The 22,899-nt window shown below is 39.9% G+C and overlaps 1 protein-coding gene across 2 annotated transcripts in view; it reads left to right on the top strand.

The window, feature by feature from the left end:
- The first annotated feature begins 1,735 nt into the window (after positions 1-1,735).
- Positions 1,736-22,899, top strand: part of Lypd6 (LY6/PLAUR domain containing 6) — a 136,175-nt gene continuing 115,011 nt past the window's right edge. Inside the window, exon 1 of one of the 2 annotated variants that reach the window (XM_047545711.1) lies at positions 1,736-1,849. The gene's annotated coding sequence lies outside the window, so the exon portion shown is untranslated. The remainder of the gene's footprint in view (positions 1,850-22,899) is intronic. The other variant, XM_047545712.1, reaches the window with a different exon arrangement.

Consider the following 22,899-nt stretch of genomic DNA (forward strand, 5'->3'; position numbering starts at 1 on the left):
TTTTAATTCAAATATTAAGTTTTAACTAAACTATGCACTGAATCATTCTTTAAAAAAAAAATCAAATGAACTAGGTTCATGGTGGAGAACTGCAGAAGGCAATTTTTCCCTGCAAAGGAAGCTAAATGAGTGGCAGCCATGACACCCTGGGCATGCCCTCATTAGTAACAGATTCTAACCTGCAGAGGTTACCTACCCAGATACTGAGGGACACAGCCAGGTTCAGTTTGATTAATTCATATTTAATCTTTTTGAAGTGCTGAGCCCTGCAGAAAGACAAACACAGGAGCATCTCCTTCTTGTTTGTCCAAAGGTCTTAAAGGAGTGCTAATTATTTCTTTCCATTTGAACCCTGAACTTGTGTAAGCTTGTACACATAAACTAACTGGGATTAAAAAAATTCAAAAGTTCAGGATCTGTTGATTCCAAATACCTTATCCTAACCCCCTCCCAAATAAAAGGATGATTTAGAAAAAAAAAAAAAAAAAGATAAAGGATGTTTTGATGTTGAAATGGAATAGATTATGAGGGAAGAAGAGAGGCAGGGAGATTCAAAGAGGCCTGGAGAGAGAGAGAGAGAGAGAGAGAGAGAGAGAGAGAGAGAGAGAGAGAGAGAGAGAGAGAGACCTCTAAGACCCATGTAGCCATTGGGGCGGGCACCATAGCTAAGGTAATCTAGCAAGTGAGTTACCAGGCTAAGAGGTGGGGGGTGGCTGGCTCCGGAGCTCCTGACTCTGGGTTACCCGTGGAGTCCTTCTTTCATACTACCTGAGGACCCTCCCTTGTCACCCGAGTTCCCCATCAGTTTCTGGCTCAGCTCAGATGGATGATAGGGATGAGTTCTGCGTGAACTCCAAGGCTCCCAATTGAAAAATCTAGAAGCGTCAAACATGATTTCGAGGAAGAGAAGGGTAGGTAGGATTGTGGGTTACTTGGGGGGAAGGGTTTGGCCGAAGGCGGGAGAATTATGCCCTGGACGTTTCCCACCAAAACCCATAACGAAATTCCCATTTCCAAACAAATATCTGCCTCCCCATCCCTGTATCCACCGCCTCTCAGCCTGGGCCCTCAATTGTAAATGTCAAGCGGCTTCCGTATGCTCTGGGGTTTGGAACTCCACTTGCTCTTCAGTTCCAGCTCAAGTTCAGCGGGTTTCTCGCAGGGGCAGGGCAGAGCGTGAGACCTGGCCTTGGGCTCTTACGATCTGCCAGGCTTCCCGACACGCAGTTGCTGGCCAGGGTGAGATGGGCGGCTTAGGGAGAGGCACGGGGGCGGGAGGTTGCGCACAGGAAGGAATCTGCAACCTGAGCAAACACTGCTCGCTCTGGACGCTTACTGGGAACAGGCTTCCCGGGCAGGTCCCAAATCCCCCATCTTTTCCGCTCACTCTGTTGGCCAGAGCGCGGCGCCGGGACACCCCACCTGAGCCAGGCGGACGTCTGCTGCCGGCGGGGAGTTTGCAGACTTGGCGCTCAGGCTTACTCTCCCGGAGTTGGGTCGCGCGCGCCGCACCAATGAGCGCGTACCGCGGAGGGCTCGGCTCCTCCTGCGCGCACTGATTGGCTCCACGACCTGAGAGGCCGGGCTGGCCGGCCGCAGCAGCGGGCGCCCGCGAGTGCTGGGCGCGAGTGGGAGTGGCGCGCGCGCCCCCCGCCGGCCCCCGCCCCCTGTCCCTCCCCGCCGCGCTCTCTGTCCCTCCTCCTCCCTCCCTCCTTCGCTCCCTCCCTGCGCTCCCGGGCTCCGGCCGCGCGCTGGCGGGGCTCCGCATTGCACACTCTGGGGGCGCCGCAGTGTTCGTGGGATGGGGCAGCTGGCTGCCGCTGGCGCTCGGAATCCGCGCGCAGCCCGGGTGAGTAAAGACTGGCTTCTCCGGGGAGCACAAAAGGAGACGCGGCTGGTTGTAGGGTCCCCCAGCTGATGCCTGGCCTGAGCCAAGCCTGGGAGTGGGCTGAGTCGCTGGAACTACCCAGCTCTAGTACAGCCTTCACCCCCGCCCCAAGGCCAGCGGAGCTGGGGTGGCGGCCTCTACACCCCGCTGTCGTGTTTTGCTTCGGACTGGGTAGAAAGCGCTGCGCGTGTGTCCAGAGGGGCGTGTGTGTGCGTGTGTGTTGTGCTGGAGCGAGGTGGGGTGGGATGGAAATGTCAGCAGCTGCCAAGTTCAAGGCTGGAGGAATCTTCTCCAGGAGTAATTCGGTAGGGTCTCAGGGCCAAGCGTGCATCCACCAGGAACTCCAGCTGGAGAGAGTTCCCTGGTAGCGGAGTGGCAGCACCCCACATGTTGCTGCGGGGGGCGGTGTTAGTGGGTGGTGGGGAGCCGGTTGCGGGAGGTGCACTATGTTGGGCACTTCCCAGCTACTACCAGAGGGTGCTAGGCCCTTGGACAACCCACTCCCAGGATCCTGAGCGGAGACTGTCCACCAAGTGTAGGGACTTCGTCTGGGCTTTACTTGGTGACCGGTTTTCTTTTTGGTAACAGCAGATTCATATTTGACCAAGCCATCAATTTCAACCTAAAACTCTCTGTATTTTTATCTGACTCATTTTCACCCCAACCACAGTCTCACCACTTCTGCCAGTACTCCCTCCAGACCCTCAACCCCCATAGAACCTACTTTTTATTTTATGGTTCAAACTTGGTATTTGGACATGATTGTTTCCAGAGTAGTCCCAGGTATCTTAGTGTCACGATCACTTGCCATCCTAGGGGACTCGAGAGACTTGTTTTAATTTGAGGGCATTGGGGGATGTGGAAACATCTTTGATAGCGACTTGTTGGTAGAACAGCATTGACCTCCCAGAGCACATGACAAAAACAACGTTAAGCTTCTCCCTTCGCTAACCTACCCAAGGTGTGACCTCCAAAATTCAATTTTCTTTGTGGGAGGCAAGGGAGTTTAGATTCTCCAGGGGAAAGCTTATTTCTTGTTAAATTGACTTGCGGTGACATACACTCTGTTCTGCTCTGCTCTGGCCAGCCATTGCAGATGCCATGATATTATTAGAGCAATTCCCTTAAAGCCATTACATTTTCTTTCCAGTGAAAGGAACTCCAAGTAGCTGTTTAAAATTTCCCATCTGCACCTTATTTCTCTGGAAGACATGAATGGTTACTGTATATGTGCTCACGTGTACCAAGTTTGCAAAAGATATTTGTGCAATCGTCCATGAAATGGCTTAATGCACATTTATGTTAAACCCATTTAAATGTAAAACATCTATCTGTTTTCAATTTTAGTTTCCTCCTCAGCCAAAGGCACCAGAATGAAACAGGACTTAAAAGAGTATTCCTTGTTTGAATAGAGGTTTACTGCACTCTAGTCCTGAGAGCACACAGTAAGCTTTTTGAGCTCATAGATACTAAAACCTGGTAAAAATTGTGCACTGGTTTCTTAGGTTAAAAATATCAGAAATGCTTCCAGACCAAAAAAGGTAGACAGAGTTCATGGGGCTATATTTTGAAGTTGTTGATAGTTCTTGTAAGGTGAATGTTTATAACAGAGAATGCATAAGCTGGACTGATTCTAGGCAAGTATTGCCAAGTAAAATACCATACCATATTTTGTATCATACTGTACAGTTTACATGGCACATTGAAATCTACTATTAAAGTATCTGTGAGGAAGTCCTTTTTATCACCCCCATTTTACAGATGGAACAGCTGAGGCTGTCAGAAGTTGAGTTTTCTGAGGTGAATGACAGCATTCAAATTCAACTCATTCCTAAATCCTTCCCTCCCTTCTTCCTTATTTCCTCTCCCCTTGCCTCCATTTCTTCCTTCTTGCTGGGTGACATCTTTGCTGTTTGCCTCCTTCTAATTCTGCATCTCATTTTATTGTTCAATCCATAGCTTCAGGGACCATGATGTACTACTCCTGAAAGACTCTGCTGTCTGCCTTTTAGCTCCCACTAAAGTGTGGGCTGATAAAGATTTAACGAGAAAGCTAATAATGATTTTAAGGAACCACCCTTTCATTTTATTATTTTTAGTAGTAAGTTGTTAAAGATACAAGTAATCATAACCCTGAAGAATGATGTCCTAGTGGTAGTGTTTCAGGAAAATCATCAGTAATGTCAGGAATGTTCCAGAAATATGTAAATTTTCTACTTTGTAAGCAGAAACTCCTCATAAACTCTATAGACAATTAACAATGAAGTCTTAAATGATTATTTCATTAGTACTATTCTTGTTTTAAAAAGAATTGACAAAACAGATGACTTAAACCTCTAAAGTAAAAAAGCATCCATTTGTGAAAAGTCCTGAAATCCTTCTTAACTAGTGTACAAATGTGGGAGAAGAAATTGATTAAAGAGAAATCATATTTCCACTTGCAAAGCTAGCAATAAGAAAGTTAGAGATATCTGCCTATCTGATTATTTAGAGAAGCCCAGAATTTGCAGATCTTTTCTTGGAAAACTATTGCTCAAATTATTTATTTGTGACATTGCACAGTGTTTATTAAGATGAATGGTGTTAATTTTGTTTGCATTAATGTGGGTAGGTGTTGAGTTTAGAAATGTCTTGGTTAAGTATGTGGGCTTTGGGTTCAAGTTATGGCTTCACACCTGCCATGGGACTTCAGAAAATGATTGAACCTCTATGTTTCAGTTTCTTATGTATAGCACATGAATAATGCACCTACCTTGTGCAGTTTTTCAGTTTACTTCTTCAACAAATATTTAGTAATTTCCTAGTATGTACTACTCTATTCTACATGCTAGGGATACACGCGTTTACAGTCTAGCACCTGAGATCTGATGATGTAATGCATGTAAAGTGCTTAACATGGGATATGACACCTTATAAGTGGCCCCATGATTTTTAGTTGTTGATATCACACATTCATTCAGGAAATGTTCACTGAGTACATACCAGATATAACAGATTGGAGTATATAGTGACGAATTTAATTTCAGTTTAATTCAGTTCAGTGTTCTAATGGGAGAGAGAACTCCAAAGACAGATGTCAAGTACATAATCATTCCCTAAGAGGGATTTCAATGCTGACACTTGGGGCAGGGGGAGAGGGCAGGAGAGAAAGACATACTTAAAAAACCAAATAGCTGCCGGGTGCAGTGGCACAGACCTATAATCCCAGAGGCTTGGGAGGCTGAGATAGGAGGATCATAAGTTCAAAGCCAGCCTCAGCAAAAGCAAGGTGCTAAGCAACTCAGTGAGATCTTGTCTCTAAATAAAAATACAAAATAGGGCTGGGGATGTGGCTCAGTGTTCGAGTGCCCCTGAGTTCAATTCCTGGTATCCAAAACAAACCAAACCAAACCAAACCAAATTGCTCATTAGAAAGTGAGGAATATATAAATTGTCTTATGGGAAACCACATATGATAAGAAAAATAAAGACCTTGTACTCAAGCTCTTTAAAACACTAAATACATAGGGAAAAAATAAAGGAAAGAAAAATGCTTAGCTATATGTAATGCAAAAGGAATATTTGAAGGATTATATTATTAAATTGAGCCCATAAAGAATGATAGCTCCTGTGCACACTAGACATGAAGTAGCAAAGATGAATTTGGAAAAAATCTTCACCATATATTTCTAAAACAATAGTGAAAGACAAATACTGTGAAATGAGGATTGTGGAAGCACTTGACTTTCATCATACAACATATACTTAGAGATAAGAAGGGATAAAATAGAGTACAAATGGATTATTTGCTTCTGTTTTTGCTGAGTAATATTCCTGTACTTAGGCTCTCTCAAGCAGTACACACACTGAAGGTAATATATCAAGAAGTGGCAGGTGCTTAGGATACTGCGGACCTAATCAGCACACCAGATACAAATAAATCACCAAGACCAGATGGCCTTTGCCCAAGTATGTTGAGGAAACTTGGTGTGTGACAGTTCTTTGGGACATTGGTGGAACATTGGCTGTTGTCCAGTGGGGCTCCTGTCAAGGAAAGGGTTTCAGGAAAGATCCTGGGACCATTAAACCAGATCCACATGATTGGGAGATAAATATTCAAAGCAAATGGACAATAACAAATAATGACTTATTTTGGAGAAAGGAGGAACAATCTATTAGAGCTAAAGGAGGAAAATATATTTGCTAAGTATTGTAGAACATGTAATTTTTTAATCTTTCAAAAAGCCCATTGAAGTAATGAGTCCCAGTTCCCTCTGTATTCACAGTCTTGTTATGAATGGGAAGCTGGCCAAGAAACAAGGAACAAAAGTGGAGATCAATAGGTACTTCTGAGTGGACAAATAGGCTCTTCCAGGAGGTAGTTTGGAGATCGTCTTATTTAACACTTATACAAATGTTTACAGATAATAGGCAGTTCTTATGGTAAGTAAAAACCAAGCTGCTAAAGTTGAACTATGGGAATAACATAAAAGACCACCTAAATGGAAAGAAAAATAATAGAAGATTAAAGTCAAAGAGGAAGATTGAAGATAAGTGTACTTGGAAAAAGCAATCCCAAGCACATTTCCAGGATATGGTTTTAAATTCTTTTCCCATCAACAGCTAACATAAGTGGGCTAGTATCTTAGCTCTCTTTAAAAAAAAATTGCCCACCAAGCTCAAGTCAATGTTAATAAAAGAGTAGGATGTACAATTCTGTATTTGTGTGATACTATTTTAAAAATATATAGTTAAGTTTATGTAAATCCTCTGTATCTGTTCATCTGTTAATATGGAGAGAAATAATCAAAATATTATGTATTGCAAGTGATTTTTGTTGTCTTTTCTTTAACTTCAATATAATCCAGATTTTCTATAACAAACATGTATTGCTCTTATGAGAAAGAATGTTAGGAAAAAAAAGGTTTATTATTCTAACTGAAGATGTATAAAGGCAAGCTTATTTGATGATGATCATTTCTACCTCCTGAAAATCCATAGTTGAAAATTTTGCCTTGTTATTTGCCCCCCCTGAATTTTCTTTCTCTAGAAGGCAGCATTATAGCAGTGATTTTTTTTAAATCTTGGACTTATGGAAAACCACTGAACACCACTGCTTTTGTAGATAGTGAGAGCTGAGAATCTAAAGGGTCCCATTTTTTGCCATAACTATTAGGCTGTGAAGAACCAAGTTATGGAAGCAGTGCTGTTACCCATCTAGAATTGAGGCCCCTTGAGGACAGGGACCAACACTGTTTCCTTCCGCACTGATAACACAATGCTTTCCTTGGTGCCTACTGCAGAGGAGTCTACCAGTAAACATTGTTGAATGTTCTGAACTGAATGAAAGGACTGAAACTTTCATAGATGCACAAAAATTTGTGATAAGAAGAGTGCCTCTGGCTCATTGTACCCTCTGAGGTCCTAAGATTCACTTATCTTAGTTTAATCTTGTTCCTGTAGGTCATCCTGATATTCCTGTATCATATAACCCTGGGCCATGAAAGTGGTTTGGGTTGGTCATCTAGGATCTTCCAGTTTATTCCCGACTTTTGTTCCAGATCCTGTCACTTGCATCCATCTCTTACTTCATTTTGTTTCTGTGTTTTGGCTCTGAATTTTACCTCTCTCTCAGTCCTTGGCTTGGGTTCATCTTTTTTCCTCACAGTGAATGATCCCAGTTAGCTTTGGTAAACTAGAATCTTTGCAAGAGAGCATTTTATATCAAAAACTATTAAAAATTAATAATTGAACATTTCTACAATCTGAGTATTGGTGCCCCCCCCATTCATATGTAGAACTTAATACCTACTGTGATAATGTAGAGAGATGGGGCCTTTGGAGCACAGCCCTCATGAGTGGAATTAGTGCCCTTAAAAAAAGATTAAAGGAAGCTTCATGCCCCTTCTGCCAGTGAGGAAGGATGAAGCAACAAGGCACCATCTAAGAGGCAGAGAGTGGGCTGGGGAGATAGCTCAGCTGGTAGAGTGCTTGCCTCGCAAGCATAAGGCCCTGGTTTCAATCCCCAGTACTGCAAAAAAAAAAAAGAGAATATTGGTAAGAGGCAGAGAGTGAGAACCCCCACCAAACACAAATCTGTTGGCTCCCTGTTCTTGGACTTCTGAGCCTTGGGACCTGTAAATGATAAATTTCTGTTGTTTGTAAATGAACTAGGCTAAAGGATTTTGTTATAGCAGCTTGAAGAGATTAAGACAGATATTAACACTTGATCCCCTCAAGGGATTTAGGAGTCATTGTTTATTGTTCTGTAACACCAAATCAATAAGGTGCTGTGATCAAAATGTCCAATAATTTACTTGACATTATCAGAAAGAATCTTAGCAGAAGAACAAAATATTTATCTTGTCCATATACAATATCTGGTGCATATGCTATAGCGTTAAACTCTTGTGCCATTTCTCCAGAAAGACAGACATGAAGAAATCAGATAAGAACACACTCCACTGATCAAGTTAGTGCCAGGGTTGACAGTGAGGACCTAGGGGAAGTAGGTGTTAAGTGATGAAAGAATGTAAAGATAAGAACTCTAGCTTGGGAAGATAAAGGCTGAAGGGTAGGATCCTACTACCTAGAGAGGATCTTCTTAAGTTCAATTAACCTGATTCTAAGACTATATTGGATCACCCCAAAGGCTGACTAAGCCACAGGGTTATGGGGCAGTTATTCCTATTGGAGAGAGGCCTTGAATGTTCCACATAGCACAGTTCAGGACTGAGGAGATGACACTCATACTGGACAGAGGTGGGGGAATCTAGCTTAGAAGACTCATGCTACCAGGTGCCAAAGTCTCTTATAACAACTCCATAGGTAAAGCTTCCAGTGCTCACCCAAGGGAGGTGCCCAATTTTGAGAATCACATTCCTCAGAGAAGCACCAAACATGGTGTCCCATCAGAAAATTTGAGTTTTCTCGTAGTTTGCCAACTAGGGGTCATAGTAATAACTGGTTTCTATGGCATTTAACCTCTGTTAGGTTGACATTTTTACCCTTATCAGGTTGCTGCCACAAAAGAGTTAGAGACCCGAAGTCAAATTCTAATGTACACAGTTACAAATAGAGTGAATTTGGGCTGTTTATCAAGAAATTAAAAAATCAATAACTCAAACTAGAATAGAATTATTGTTATTTGAAAACAAAGGGATTTTAGTTAGAAAGTACTTAGCTCAAGGACTATGTAATTCACCATCTTCTGTCCTACCATCCCACCGGCTCTTCCTGGCTTTCTTTTGCTAAGAGGATGCAGAATGAAATTTAAGAGCCTAAAAAAAGTTCAGTTGTATGCATGAATAATTACAGTATGATGGGTTGTTAGGCAAAATGAATATTGGGTGTAAAATCTTCATCTTTGATAGAACTTTTAGAAACCATAGATGTAAGAATTCTTTTTTGGTACTGGGGAGTGAACCCAGGGGTGCTTAACCACTGAGCCACATCCCTGGCTCTTTTTATTTTTTTATTTTGAGAGAAGTTCTCATTAAGTTACTTAGGGCCTGCTAAGTTGCTGAGGCTGGCTTTGAACTTGTGAACCTCCTGCCTCAGCCTCCTGAGCTGCTGGTATTACAGGCGTGCACCATCACACCTGTCAAGAATTCTTATATCTAGGACTGTTCAACTATTTCTGCCCACTGCTTTGAAGTCATGATTGTTACTTATCAAAAGAAATATCTTTAATTATTCCAAATTATTAAATAACAATGCAATTAATGTGTTTCAGTAGTGAGTTTGGGGTGAATATTTTTTAAAAATATACTTCTGGATATTTTAATGCCCTGAAAAGTAAGAGAAATAAAGACTGCATTGTTCTCATCTCATCTCATTTTTTTTAGTAGCAAATAATATAATAAATTAGCAAGTGTATACATAATTTAGGGTTCCATTCTAAACATCTAGAAATACTTGTTCCTTTATGCCATTAAAACAATTTAGGCAATGTATTCACTTATGTACACTTATAATAATAGCATTTATTATCCTCTACTTTTAATTTGCATGGCTTTTCATTACAGCATTCTACCTGTTTGTAAGAGATTGTGTTAATTTTTCATGGCAGGTAGGCAGTAAAGGTGAGGGGGTCTAGGCTCTCCTCTGTTGTAATTCTGACTCTACCACCTGCAACCTGTGTGATCTTGAGCAAGTTATTTAGTTTCCTCCAGTTTAAGTGGTTGACTGACCTTTAGCCAGTTGCTTACCCACTGACTAGGCATCATTTGCCTCAACTTTAAAATCAAGGGATTGCACTAATTAAACTTTCAATCCCCAGATGAGTAGGAACCAACACATTTTTTTTTGACATTTAAAATTTCCATTCATGCTGATCTAATAAAATGGTTTTGATTAACTAAAAGTGTAGCATAATTTGGATATATAGACCAAACTAGGTTAAACATACAAGAATTCTTGGCTTCTAAGGAGCATAAGATCTGTACTAAGTAATTTAAAAGAGCCAGCATCTCCCTAGAATTTGTTCTTTTCTCACTATATAGACATTCACTGTTCTTTGACTTGATTATCCATGTGGAATTCACTTAATTTCTTAGAATTTTTCTATCTTGGAGAAAAAAAATCCACTTTCAAGTATTCTAAAGATATTGCCACTTAAAAATACCGACTTTAATAGAAGTAATATTTTACATTTATGTAGTGGCTTTCCATAGAAGATCAAAGGAATGGTATTAGACATACATGGTTTTTCTTTTATGTATAACTTCATAGAAATTTTTTCTTTTATCAAATTCTTTTAATTCAGATTCCCAATCACCCAACTGAGTGAGTTCACAGAAACTTTTGCAGAAATCCTGTCTCGCTCACAGTCAGATGTGTCCTCTGTCAGGAGTGGGCTTCCATCCATTATTTCCCAGGTTACAAACCTTTTTATCCTTCAAGGCATCATTCAATGCAGCCTCCTCAAAGAAACCTTTTCTCCCAATTCCCCCATCAGAGTAAATTTTACTCTTTTACTTATACATGTATTTTGTACTGACATATTCTTTTTATACATTCTGACATATTATTTATATAATAACTTATTTCTTCCTGGATGCTGGCATGAGCATGTTATCTTGCACAGTGTGAACTCTCAAAAAATACATTGCATAGCATGACAACTTTCATAGAGAAAAGCTGTAAAGATCCAGGGGCAATCACAAAGGACTGGTTTAGATGGAAGGGGGACGTTTTGTATTATATGACCACTGACAACTACTTTTGGTCTTTGGATATCCATGAAGAACAAATAAATACCACAAGGTGTGAAGGTCCTCCTCAGGACCTTCTCTGCCTTTGTGTCCTAGGAATTCTTTCTAGGTATTGAGGGTGGCATGAAGCATACTCTAAGTCCTGAATGGCCAATGACATAGACTTTGAAAAGTGTGACATCTTCACAGGTGGAAATAAAAATCTGGCAACCTCAAGTCTTTATACTAAGCAGGACTGTGTTTCTGTAAGTGTAATTTCTATTAAAAGTTCAAGGAAGGAAATAATCATTTCTCTTCCCATCATTTAGATTTAATTATTTGTGTGTCATTTCTTTATAACTGTCTTACTGCTGTATTTTCTCTAGGTCAAATGATGGCTACTCAGTTATGCATATAGAATGTGTTGAGTGTGTTTGGTCCTTATTTTAATAGAATAAAATAGAGGGAAATATATTAAACTTGCTATTTATAGATAAAGATGCACATCATCCTTCTACACTGTTGCAAAACTTTCTCACATATCATCTCCCATACGGCCTCCTATTCATAGAAGGGAAAAATGCCCAGAGAGCTGCTACTTTTTAAACAGAGTACTAGACTAGGCTAGATTTGTTTAATTTCTAATGGTCAGTGTTCTTCCTGTTCATTATCATGGGTTGGAATCCCAGCCAACTGACTCGACTTAAAGTGTTGTTTTAGGGAGCACCAGGTGAAAAGTGGTTAGATTGGAATCAGTCCCACCCAGTTCTGAGGAGTGATGCAAGGTTCAACTCCTGTTGCCAGTGTTGTTATTTTATTATTACTATTGTTGTTGTTGTTATTATTTTTATTTTGATATAAGCAAAACAGGCAAGTGAAAAGCAACATGATGTGAAAGATTTTATCACCAAGGCTATTCAGAAGCTTAAAGTTTAAATGAAGTGCAATGCATTTAATGGGATGGAATAGCGTTTTAAAGAAATATACTATCTGTAATGGTACGTACTTCTTAGTTTGGGAGTGATGTAGGAGAGACCCTTGTTAGTAGGGGTGATTTTTCAGCTAGGCCATGTAAAGGAATGTAGCATGCTAGAGCATCTACAAGACATTGTAGGCTAGTGTGCAAACTCATTTTCTCTAACTCCTGGGCAGTTCTGACATTTTCATGTGGATTTGAGAACTTGGAGAAGCAGTGTATTGAATAAGATTGAACATGGAAAGTGGAAGGGGAAAGGGTGCAGAGAAGGAACTGAAGGACTCAGAATGGAGAAGGCATCACCTACTTTATAATTGATTTAAGAAAACTTCCTCATCTTGTCTAATTCCAGTCCTATCAAGGGAATCCAGTTCCTGCTACTCGCACCATTAAATCCACTCTCTTGACAAGTCGTTGTCTCAACTCCAGTCTAGGAGATTAGTGTTCAAATCTTCCTAGAGGGAAGAGCATGCTCACTAACGAATGAATCCAAACTGAATAATATATGGATTAAGTAAGCAAGAAAAAGCTGAGGGAACATGAGTCCAAGCAAAGCACTGAGACAGGGACACAGAGTTGGCAACTTCTTCCTGGTGAGATGTGGGTGGAAAGGAAAGGTGCTGGGATATTTGCTTATTACTTTTATCTAAACTCATGTGATCCTATTTGCCGATTTGTCACACCAATTATTTGGCTAAACCAGTTAGCTTCTTTGAACTTCACTTTTCTCATTTGCAAAACGACTGTACAAATTCAGCACTGCCTGAGCAGACTCTGCAAGGAGAGACAGTAGGTGGTGCAGGGAGAAGAAATGGGCAATGGGAGGTATGGAGTTTCTGTTTTGGGTGGTGAAAATGTTCTAAAATTAGATTGTGGTACTTCTCTGTGAGTCTACTAAAAATCATTGAATTGTATACTTTAAAAGGGTGATTTTTATTGAATGTGAATTATATATCAACAAACGATTAAAAAAAAAGACAAGGATGCTTGGGAAGCGATGGGTTAAATAATGTTTGCATTTTTTAAACTGCAGGAGTTTCCAGAACTTTTAGTAAATTAATGTCTATTCCATATGTCTGAAAGGAAGTATAATCAGTGAATCCCAAAATTATCCTACACTGATGCTCATTATGAGGACTCAACATAACACACTGGACTGGCCGATGTGTGACGTCCTTCTGGTTTTTAAAATCTGTGAATCTACAGTTACAGAGTTTCTCTTCCTGTTTCTTTCCTAAGTAGTTCCTTAACTTCTTAACTAGAAGAGTGTCGTGTGTAAACCTTTTGATCAAAAATGTACTGTTGGAAACCTCTGCTTCTACTTTAAGAGAAATGTATGTTGAGAGTGCAAAGCTGCAAACTATGCATTTCCCCTATACTTTTATATTTTAGACTAGATTAAGTCACAGGCAGTCAAAATACAAGAAATGAATTCCCCAGGTGCAGGCATGCACACACATGCACATACGCAAATACCCTAAACTAAAATACTGAAATATTTATATTAAGAGAGGGGATAATATTCTAGAAAATAACAATTTATAAAAGACTCAGATTTTATTCTGACAGAGGGATTTCTGACAAAAGTAATGCAGTGAATCACAAAGCTGTAACTGAAAGATGAATACTGAATGTGTGTCACACCAGTGCAAACTTTGGACATTTCATTTGGCTTTTTCCAGATCCACCCATGGCTTGATGAGCAGCTGGTGAATGCTGGGGTGTTTTGTGGGTATGGGTGGGAGAAGGGGGGCAGATATGGATGTCCAAGGCAGAGTGGGGCTAGGTCTAGATTGTGCCTCCACCTATTGAAACAACTCCTGTTGCAGAGGTTGTTGGGGTGGGTGAGTATGGGGTGGTCATCTGTAATCCCTTGGGCAGACAGGATTCATGCTGACTTTTTTTTCATATTTTATTATTGCATTTTGTGAATTCTCTGGAATTAGAGTAATCTAAATCTCTATAGTTTATCTGCAGGTAATCTAGAGCAGGCATATCATAGTAGGCTATGAATTGGGTTTTCTTTAAATGTTTTTAAAGGAATAATTTGTTAGATAATGTTATCAAAAATGCTGAAATCTGATATTAATTTCCCTTTTACAATTAGGTTTACATGTTGCATTGTCATTTGGTTTTCTATCCTCTTCCCTTATTTAAAAATTTTAAGAGTCTTTTGAATTTTGAATATGAATTCAATCTTACCTTTGATGATATGTTATAATTCTGTTTGGTTTTTCTGATCTTATTTTAAAAATAAAAGTAGATCTACCATATATATGGTATAGTTATCCCACTTCTGGGTATATGCTCAAAGGAAATGAAACCAAAGAGAGACTTGCCCACACCCATGTTTATTGTAGCACTATTCACAATAAGGCATGCAATCAGTCTAGGTATATGTCAACAGATGAATGAATAAAAAAAATGTGTTATATAAACAAAATGGAGTATTATTGAGTCATAAAGAAGAATGACATTCTGTCCTTTGCAGCTAAATGGGTGGAACTGGAGGACACTGTGTTAAGTTGTGTAAGCCTCCTGCAGAAAGACAAATACCACATGTTCTCTCTCTTTGGAGACTTAAAGAATTGATCTGAAAGGAGAATAGTGATTACTAGAGATTGGGAAGGCTGTGTGTGTTTGGGGGTGGGTTGGAGAAAGGAAGGTTGAATTGGATCAGTGTATACTGTATGCATGTATGGAAAAATCACACTGAGTCCCATGTATAATTAACACATGCTAATAAAAATTTTTAAAAAAATCTATAAAAATAAAGCTAATTTAAATGTCATATTTAAAGCCGTCCAAAAACTGGGAATTAGTTGTATCCATTTAATTATATATACTTTAAAATTCCAAGTTGTACTGTGAAATTTGGTGAATAGTTGATAACTGTATTTTTCCCAAGTGATAAAAGATATGTTATAATTTTGGCTTGCTTCTGAGATCTCATGTTTCCTTGGCCTCCTTGGGTTATCTTGGGGAAGATTCCACATTGCACTGTGTGCCAATTTTTGAATTTATTCTTCCATTTTCAGAAGCCATATTTTTTATTCTAAATATATAAATGATGCTTTAGTTGAACACTCATCACAAGCTCTGGAACAAGGTAGATGCTTGGTAGATATTTGATGAGCAGGTTCTTCCTACTCAATCAGTGTTTGCTGAGTAAATGAACAAATTAGTTAATGAGCAATACTTATTATAATTGTCCTCACTTTCATGCCAATAATGTGGCCATTACCTTGCTGTGTTAAAAGTAAAATTTTTGTTAACTCAGAAGCTTGATGCTAATTAGTGTCTAATGTTTATTTTTCTATTTTTAAAGATGCACAAAGTTAAAAGAATTATACACAGAAACTTTTGTATGGATTTCACAACCCCATACAGATGCATGTGATCCATTTTTGAACAGCAGCAACTCCATGAACTTTGGAAGAGGCCTGAGGCCTATCACGTAGGACTAAGATGCTCTTTATGGGAATGAACAAGAGTGCTGTAAAAACCACTTGGTAGGGTTTGTTTCAGCATGTTACAGCATTTGCTCTCTGGAATGTTCAGTCATTTCATGGATGAAGGATTTCCATAAAGTCTTCTACATAACCTTCAAGTCATCTTATGTGGAAAAGAATCTAGTTTGCATTTGGTTGTACTGAATCACTGATGTTTTATAGGCAACACTCAGGATGTGTAGAAAGATTGAGGTTTCCCAGTCATTTGTCAAGCTTAGTGACCAGTAAGTCTCTGTTGTTGAAGACTAGTTGCTTAGGAGATGACAGAGTGTCTTAGTTAGTTTAGGCTGGTATATAACAAATCACCATAGACAGGTGCCTCAAATAATAACATTTATTGCTCATAGTTCTGGAGGCTGGAGAGTCTGAGATGGAAGTGCTGGCAGGTCTGGTGTCTGGCAAGGGTCTCTTCCTGGGTTTCAGAGAGCCATATTCTTATGGTATCCTCACATGGGAGAGAAAAAGAAGCAAGTTTTTTCATGTCTCTTCTTTTAAGGGCACTAATTCCATTCATGAGGACCCACCCCACACTCAGGCCCTAATTACTTACCTTAGGCCCCATCTCCAAATACCATCAGAGTGGGATTTAGAGTTTGAACATATGAATTCAGTCGATAGCACAGATACAAACTGTTCTCTTTTAGGATAGGGGAAAGGAAATGTTCCTCGTCTCTCTGTTGCATTCCCCAGATTTCCCCAATTTAGGTCTTCAGGATAGGGGAAAGGAAATGTTCCTCGTCTCTCTGTTGCATTCCCCAGATTTCCCCAATTTAGGTCTTCATTATCATCAGTTCTTTGTCAAGTGGAGTTGATTTATAAAACCACCTGTCTATTTTAATAATCTAATGGCAAAAGAATTTAAATTCCTTGTTTTGGAACTTGGTATTGAAATTTATTTTATTTGCTTTAATTTTATTAAAAAAATTGACAGTATTGAGATATCTTTTCCCATCTTTCCTTTGAGCAGGTATTTGTGTTATTTTTTTTTTGGCAGCATTTAAGAAACTGACTCATAGGTGATTTTGAGATTGTTCGCACATGTGCACAGATTATAAGCTTAAGTAGCTTTAAAATCTTATTAAAACATCTACATCTTTTAAAAAATTTTTTAGTTGTAGATGGACACAATACCTTTATTTTATTTATTTATTTTTATGTGGTGCTGAGGATCAAACCCAGTGCCTCACACATGCTAGGCAAGTGCTCTACCACTGAGCTATATAGCCCTAGCCCCAAAACATCTAATCTACATCTTTTAATACTGCATCAACACAGTCTGCATTTAACCTTTCCAACAATTTGAATGACCTACTATTTTATATTCTGCAATGCAAATAGCAACTATCAGGCAACAAGTACTTTTTTCTGGGCCCTACCAAGGGATACATAGAGAATGTATAGGACATGCCTTCTATCTTCAAGGAACTTGGAATTGATTTCTCTCCTTGCATCTCTAAGTATTTTAGGACCAACTTGTGCCAATCATTATTCTAGGTGGAAATAAAATAGTGAATGAAAGAAGCAAAAGTTCATGGGGAGAAATCGGGGGACAAAACCTACAAAAATCCTTGCTTTCCTAAAGAGGATGGGAGATGACAGTGTAATCTAGAAGTGTAGAGGCAGAAAATAAGGAAATGAATGAGAAAATGCGCAGCATGTCAAATGGTGATAGGTGCTATGGAGATGAGAAGGAGAAGAAGTGTCAGGGATGGGTGGGAGTCAGCTTGAACCTTTAATGTGGTGACCATGGATAACTGCCCTGTGAAAGTTTCACACAATGAGCACCTGAACCCAATGAGGGAGAGCACTCTGGGCGTCTTTGTGGGAAGAATCTTCTAGGCAGAAATGCAAAGGTGCTGTGGAGGCATCATGCCCAGGAGACCACTGGCAGGAGCAGAATAAGCTAGAGAGAGAGCAGTGGAAGATCTGAGCTGCTGTCCATCCTGCAGGGCTCTCTCTTTGTTTCTTTCAAGTGAGTTCAGGGGCTTCAGACGACTTTGCACTGAGAAATTAAATGCATGATTTAAAAGATCACTAGCTACTATAAAATAAATATTAGGAGGGTAAGGTTGGAAGCAGGGACACTACTATTGCAACAATTCAGAAGACATCGGCTTGAATGTAGGTGGCTGCAGTAGAGATGGAGATTCTTTGAATGTTTGGGAAGAGTAGAGGAGATACATTTTCTGAAGTACAAGATATAGGATGAACAAGAACAGAGTGTCCAGCATGATTCCAAGGTTTAGGGTCTGATCACTTAAGGGTGGAGCTGCTATTTACTGAGACTCAGAGGCTGAAGAGGAGCAGATTTGGAAGAGGATCAGACAACCTTTGGACATCATAACTTTGAGGTATCTATTAGGTTTTCAAATAGAGATATGGATTAGGCAGTTGGGAACTATCAATATGAGTTTAGGAGAGAGAGCTGGGCTGAAGGTGTAGTTTTGGGAGCTCAGTAATCTCTGTAAAAGCCACGAGACAGGCGAATCAACAAGAGTGAGGTCAGATCTTTATGTCAGAAAGAGATGACAACAATTAAGTCGAGTGCAGAGGGAATTAGGAATTGGTAGACTAGAAGAGATGAAGACCTTCATGGAAAGTATGGGACTAGAAGATGGTTAGGATTTGGAGGGACGGACATAATGAGAAGACATTTTGATTAGGAGGTACTAGAATTAAACACCCTGTAGCCCCTTGGTAGGAGGGTAGGAAGGAAAACATACCAACGTCATGGTAGAATTTTATCACTTGTGGAAGAGGTATGAAATGGAATCTCTGCTGGACCAATTTCCTAGGCTCATGATATGCAAATGGTAAAGAAACTTGGGTCCTATTAAAACCCTTAACATTTCCCAACACTTTGCTAACAGCTTTTCCTTCTTATCCTTGCAGCTGGTTCCGCCTTATATTTTGTAGTAACTTGAAACTGACATGTGGGGAATTTTAAGTACATGTGTTATCAAAACAGATGTTTCACAGGCTTTATAGACTATCAGGAGGTCATCTCATCTTTCAGAAAGCAGCCTGGAATTTGAATGTAGTTCCTCTCATAATTTCATGTTCTCCAAAGCAACTATGTGGACATTTTAAAATTTATTAGCAACTTTCTCTTGTTCTTAGATTTTAAGAGAGATGGCAATTTTAGTAAACCTGAAAAAAATTATATGGTGTGTTACCTAGAGGCAAATTATTGAATAACTCTACTTGCCTGGTGACAAATCTAAGGCACATAAATATTTTAACACTTTCCTTGAAACTTTGGAGTCATATTTTTAAAACAGAAAAAAAAAATGCCTGCATTCTTTTTTGATGCAAAGTGATAAAGAAAAAATCAACTTCATAAAATAATGCAAAGGATACCAATTTCAGTACATATAGAGAAACTTTGCTTCTTGTTCTCTGTCTCTACTTTTTAACTAAATCTACATGAGAACCAAATCTTTTTCTATTCTGTGTAACAGTTTCCCATGAAGTAAAAGCTGAGGACTTTGGTGAACCTCCCTTGGGTGGTAAGGGCAACTTACGTGTTTCTTTGCTCACATTCCTTAAGGAACACAAAAAAAAAACAAAGCAAAAAACAAATAAAACAATGTGGAGGGTCATTGTTTAGAATGACCACATCTGCCATTCTCCTTAGGGTTTCAAGGAGGTACAGAGTAAACTCCAGCAGGATTTGACAGTTGATCTCATATTAGTTGACTCCTGTAGGTGCCAACCAGAGAGCTGCAATCAGTGAGTGGCACAGGGCTAGAGAAAGAGCCTGTGGACCCTCTTGCACTGTCCAGTAGAACTTTTTATTCTACTCTTTGGGACAGATGTAGTCTATGTATTGCAATGACCAATATGGTAAGCATTAGCCACCTTTGCTACTGAGTACTTGAAACATGGCTATTGTAGTTGAGGAACTGGATTTAATATTTATTTCATTTTAATTTAAATTTAAGTAGCAGAAGTATCTCCTATCCACCAGAGATAGCCCAACCTAAAATGACAGCTCACCTTTGAAGGTCCTGTGCCCCATGTGGGCAGATACCCACAATGTCCCTCCTGCTTTCTCTCTTCCACCCTGAGTGTCCACAGGCAGATCTTTCCTGTTGGAATGTGGCACCCTTGGTTACTTTTAGTAACTGGATATCATACAGGGTTTAGTGAAATCCCTCATCAGCACCTGTTGAGTCCCATAGGGGTTGACTGGGATGGAGGAAGCAGTGAATAGTCAGGGCTATGGGTAGAAGGAATATTAAAAATGTAACATGAAATAAAAGAGATGAGGTCATTGTTATGGTCTTAAAGACCCCTTTTCTCAGAGAGATATTTAAAATAGCCTGTTCTTTTTCTTTCTTTCTTCTTTTTAAAATACTGAGAAAGAGAATAATTCTGGGGAGTAAATTTTAGAGGTAACATTGGGAGATACTCATTTTACTTGTGTCTTGGCAAAGGACCCTATTTAGTTCCTTGAGGAGGATTGAATGCTCATAAGGCATACTTACTATTTCAGTTGTTTATTATTTTTTAAAATTTAAGGGTGGATGACTGAAGGCTGACTATGTGCCTTCACAGAGATGTAGAAAGTGTAGTATTGCTGTGGGGTGTGGATTATTAAGGAGAGTTAAATAGCACAGAATGTTAATATGACTCATAGGGTCACCACGAACCAGTGAAGGTTCGGACATGTGACCAGGACACACAGTGGACCAATCTCAGAATGCTCAAGTAGAAAATCGAGTGTACCAGCAAAATTATACTCCAGGGCCATAGTAGAATATAGAGAAAGGAGGTCTCTGCCTCTTAATCAGGTTTTAGGTCTGAAGGGGCAGTCATGCTGCCCCTGGGATAAGCTGTCCATCTCCTGTATCAGAAACCATCCCAATAGCATTTGTTGAAGAAAGTGTTTAAAAAGAAGTGTGGTCATTCTGCCACTCTTACTCATAAAACTAAACGAAGCTTATGTGCCAGGGACTATGCTTCACTTACCATCCAAATGAGGAAGAAAAAATATGTACATGGAAGAAGAAAACTAACAAGAAGACACGCGATGAGATAGATCCCCAATGAACACTGCAGACAGTAAATGCCATCTCTGGTAGTTGTCTTCAAATGCATAAAGGGCTGTCAGGTGGAAGAGGTGTAAGACTTCTCTCTGGGGCTCCCAAAGACAAAACTGGTGGTATTGTTCTTTAATTAAAGAAGTTGCTTTTGATGATCTATTTATGCATGGTACTCTAGGGAGGGAGAATGATTTAGGAGAAGACAGAGAGTGTAGGATACGAAGATGTGACTGGCTGTACATTACAGGAGGTTCATCTCAGTCAGTAAAAGGGAAAACTTCAGAGAATAGGCTGCTGTGAGGAGGTATTCAAAGAGACTCTGTATACTGAATGGGAGAGGGGGAACTCATGCTGGAGAGCGGGGGTCAGCCCAATCTTCTGGCCGCCTCCTTTTGTGAATAAAGTTTTGTTAGAAAACAGCCATGCCAATTTGTTGAAGTATTGTGCCCTGCTGCTTTGGCCCCGCTGCTTTGGCCCCGCAATGGTAGAGGTAAGTGTGATGACCATTGCATGGCCCACAAAGCCCACAATATTATTATCTGGCATTTATAGGGAAAGTTTGTCAGGCCCTAAGGGGATTGGATCCATTGACATGTAAAATTCTTTCTGATTCTTGGATTGTAAGGGATTCAGAAATAAAATAAGACTGGGGCCTTGTGGGAAGTCTGGAGAAGGCTTCTTGCATGAGGTGAACTTTTGGCTGGAGCTTGAAGGAAACATGTGCTAGTCTGGCCAAGGAGGCTATTCCAACAAAGACCCCTTGGGCAATCCTAATCCTCAGGAGGATTGTCACCGTTCCTTGAATGTGGTGCACAGGCTTATCCTACACTCATTCATTCACTCGTTGTGCCTCCAGCATATTGTTGGCTAATGTAGACATTAATCTAAAACGTTTCTTTGCCTGCTCTTAGTAAAGCAAGCCCAAATTCTGGCATAAGCTGTTGGCATTTCAGTATTAACTTTGCTAGTGTGGAAATGCTCATTAAGTTCAATGTTGATAATTGAGTTTTATGGAGTTATTTTATTTTAAGTATAATCATCTCACCTAGACACAACGTAACATTTATTCACGTGTTCGTCTTAATTGTAGGATGTAAGAAATGATTGTTCCAAAATGGAAACCTTGCTGTACTTGGAGGAGACGTCACTTGTGGTGCTAAGGATAGGAGGCACATTACTATTCATGCCTTTTTAATTGATTAGCCTTTAAGGCTTCTGAAAGCCTTTAAAAGTTGTTTTGTCAACATTAGACCAGCTGCTGTGTAATTATGGTAGCTCTTCTTGCAGTTAAATTCTTTTAATAACGTGTTCAATCTGCCGATGCCAAAGTGCTTTGAACCTGTGATATATACTATGGAGAGCTTTTGTTTTTACTTACAGATGGTCGGTGCCATTTTCTGGGCAACTCTGTAGAATTTTCACAGAAATTTTAAAGATGAATTACTTCAAAATGAGAAGCAAATGAATTCGAACATCAGGTTACTCCTCCCCCTGTAAAAATCGTTCATATGTGACTTGAATTTTGAACTTGGCTCGTAACAACCTAAATATGTTCATTAAAAAAAAAATTGTCCACCTTGAAACCTTTTTAAGGCTCTTTTCTCTGACTCTTTTGCTTGTAAATCAAAACCATGCAGCATCCACAGATGATGGAAGTGAGGGGCTTGTGATGAGGATTGCTGCTTTATGAGGAGGCCTCATAGGGTGAGGCCTTCCATGCTAGGGAAAACCACATTTGAATTTTGTGGTATATACTGATATATTTTAAAAGAATTCTGTCCTGAAATCTGATGTGAATGACGTAACTAGGGATGAGGGCTGTGTCAGAAAGATGCAAACACAAGGTCCTGCATGTCTCTCCTCCCAGGTATACCATTGCCTGCACCTGGCACAGTGTTTCATGGCAGGTTGCACTGATGGACAATGCAGGTAAGAGGTGGCATGATGAGCAAAGTGGCTGTAGAGAGGTTGCCCTGGTAGCTCAGGCCATTTTCGTAGGCCATTTCTTAGCATTGTAAGTGAGAAAGACAAAAGTATTTAAGATAAAGGCACAGTGCATCAACACCTGGTGGAACAAGAGACTAGGCAGGTCTACAGCAGCTTTTTATGGCCCCTTTATCCAATTTGTATTGTAGAATGCACCTGTTGTTGGAAAACCACAGGGTGAGTCCCTCAGCTCCCTGGGTTCACCTTTTCTCTCCACTTTGTGGTGTAAGGGGTTTGGGAGTACAGTTGACCTTTTACTTTTTGAAAATGCTAATCAACTTCAAGCTTGAATAGAAGTTCAAGAATATTAATGACC

The sequence above is a fragment of the Sciurus carolinensis genome, chromosome 3 (genome assembly GCF_902686445.1).
Source record: "Sciurus carolinensis chromosome 3, mSciCar1.2, whole genome shotgun sequence".
Classification (NCBI taxonomy): domain Eukaryota; kingdom Metazoa; phylum Chordata; class Mammalia; order Rodentia; family Sciuridae; genus Sciurus; species Sciurus carolinensis.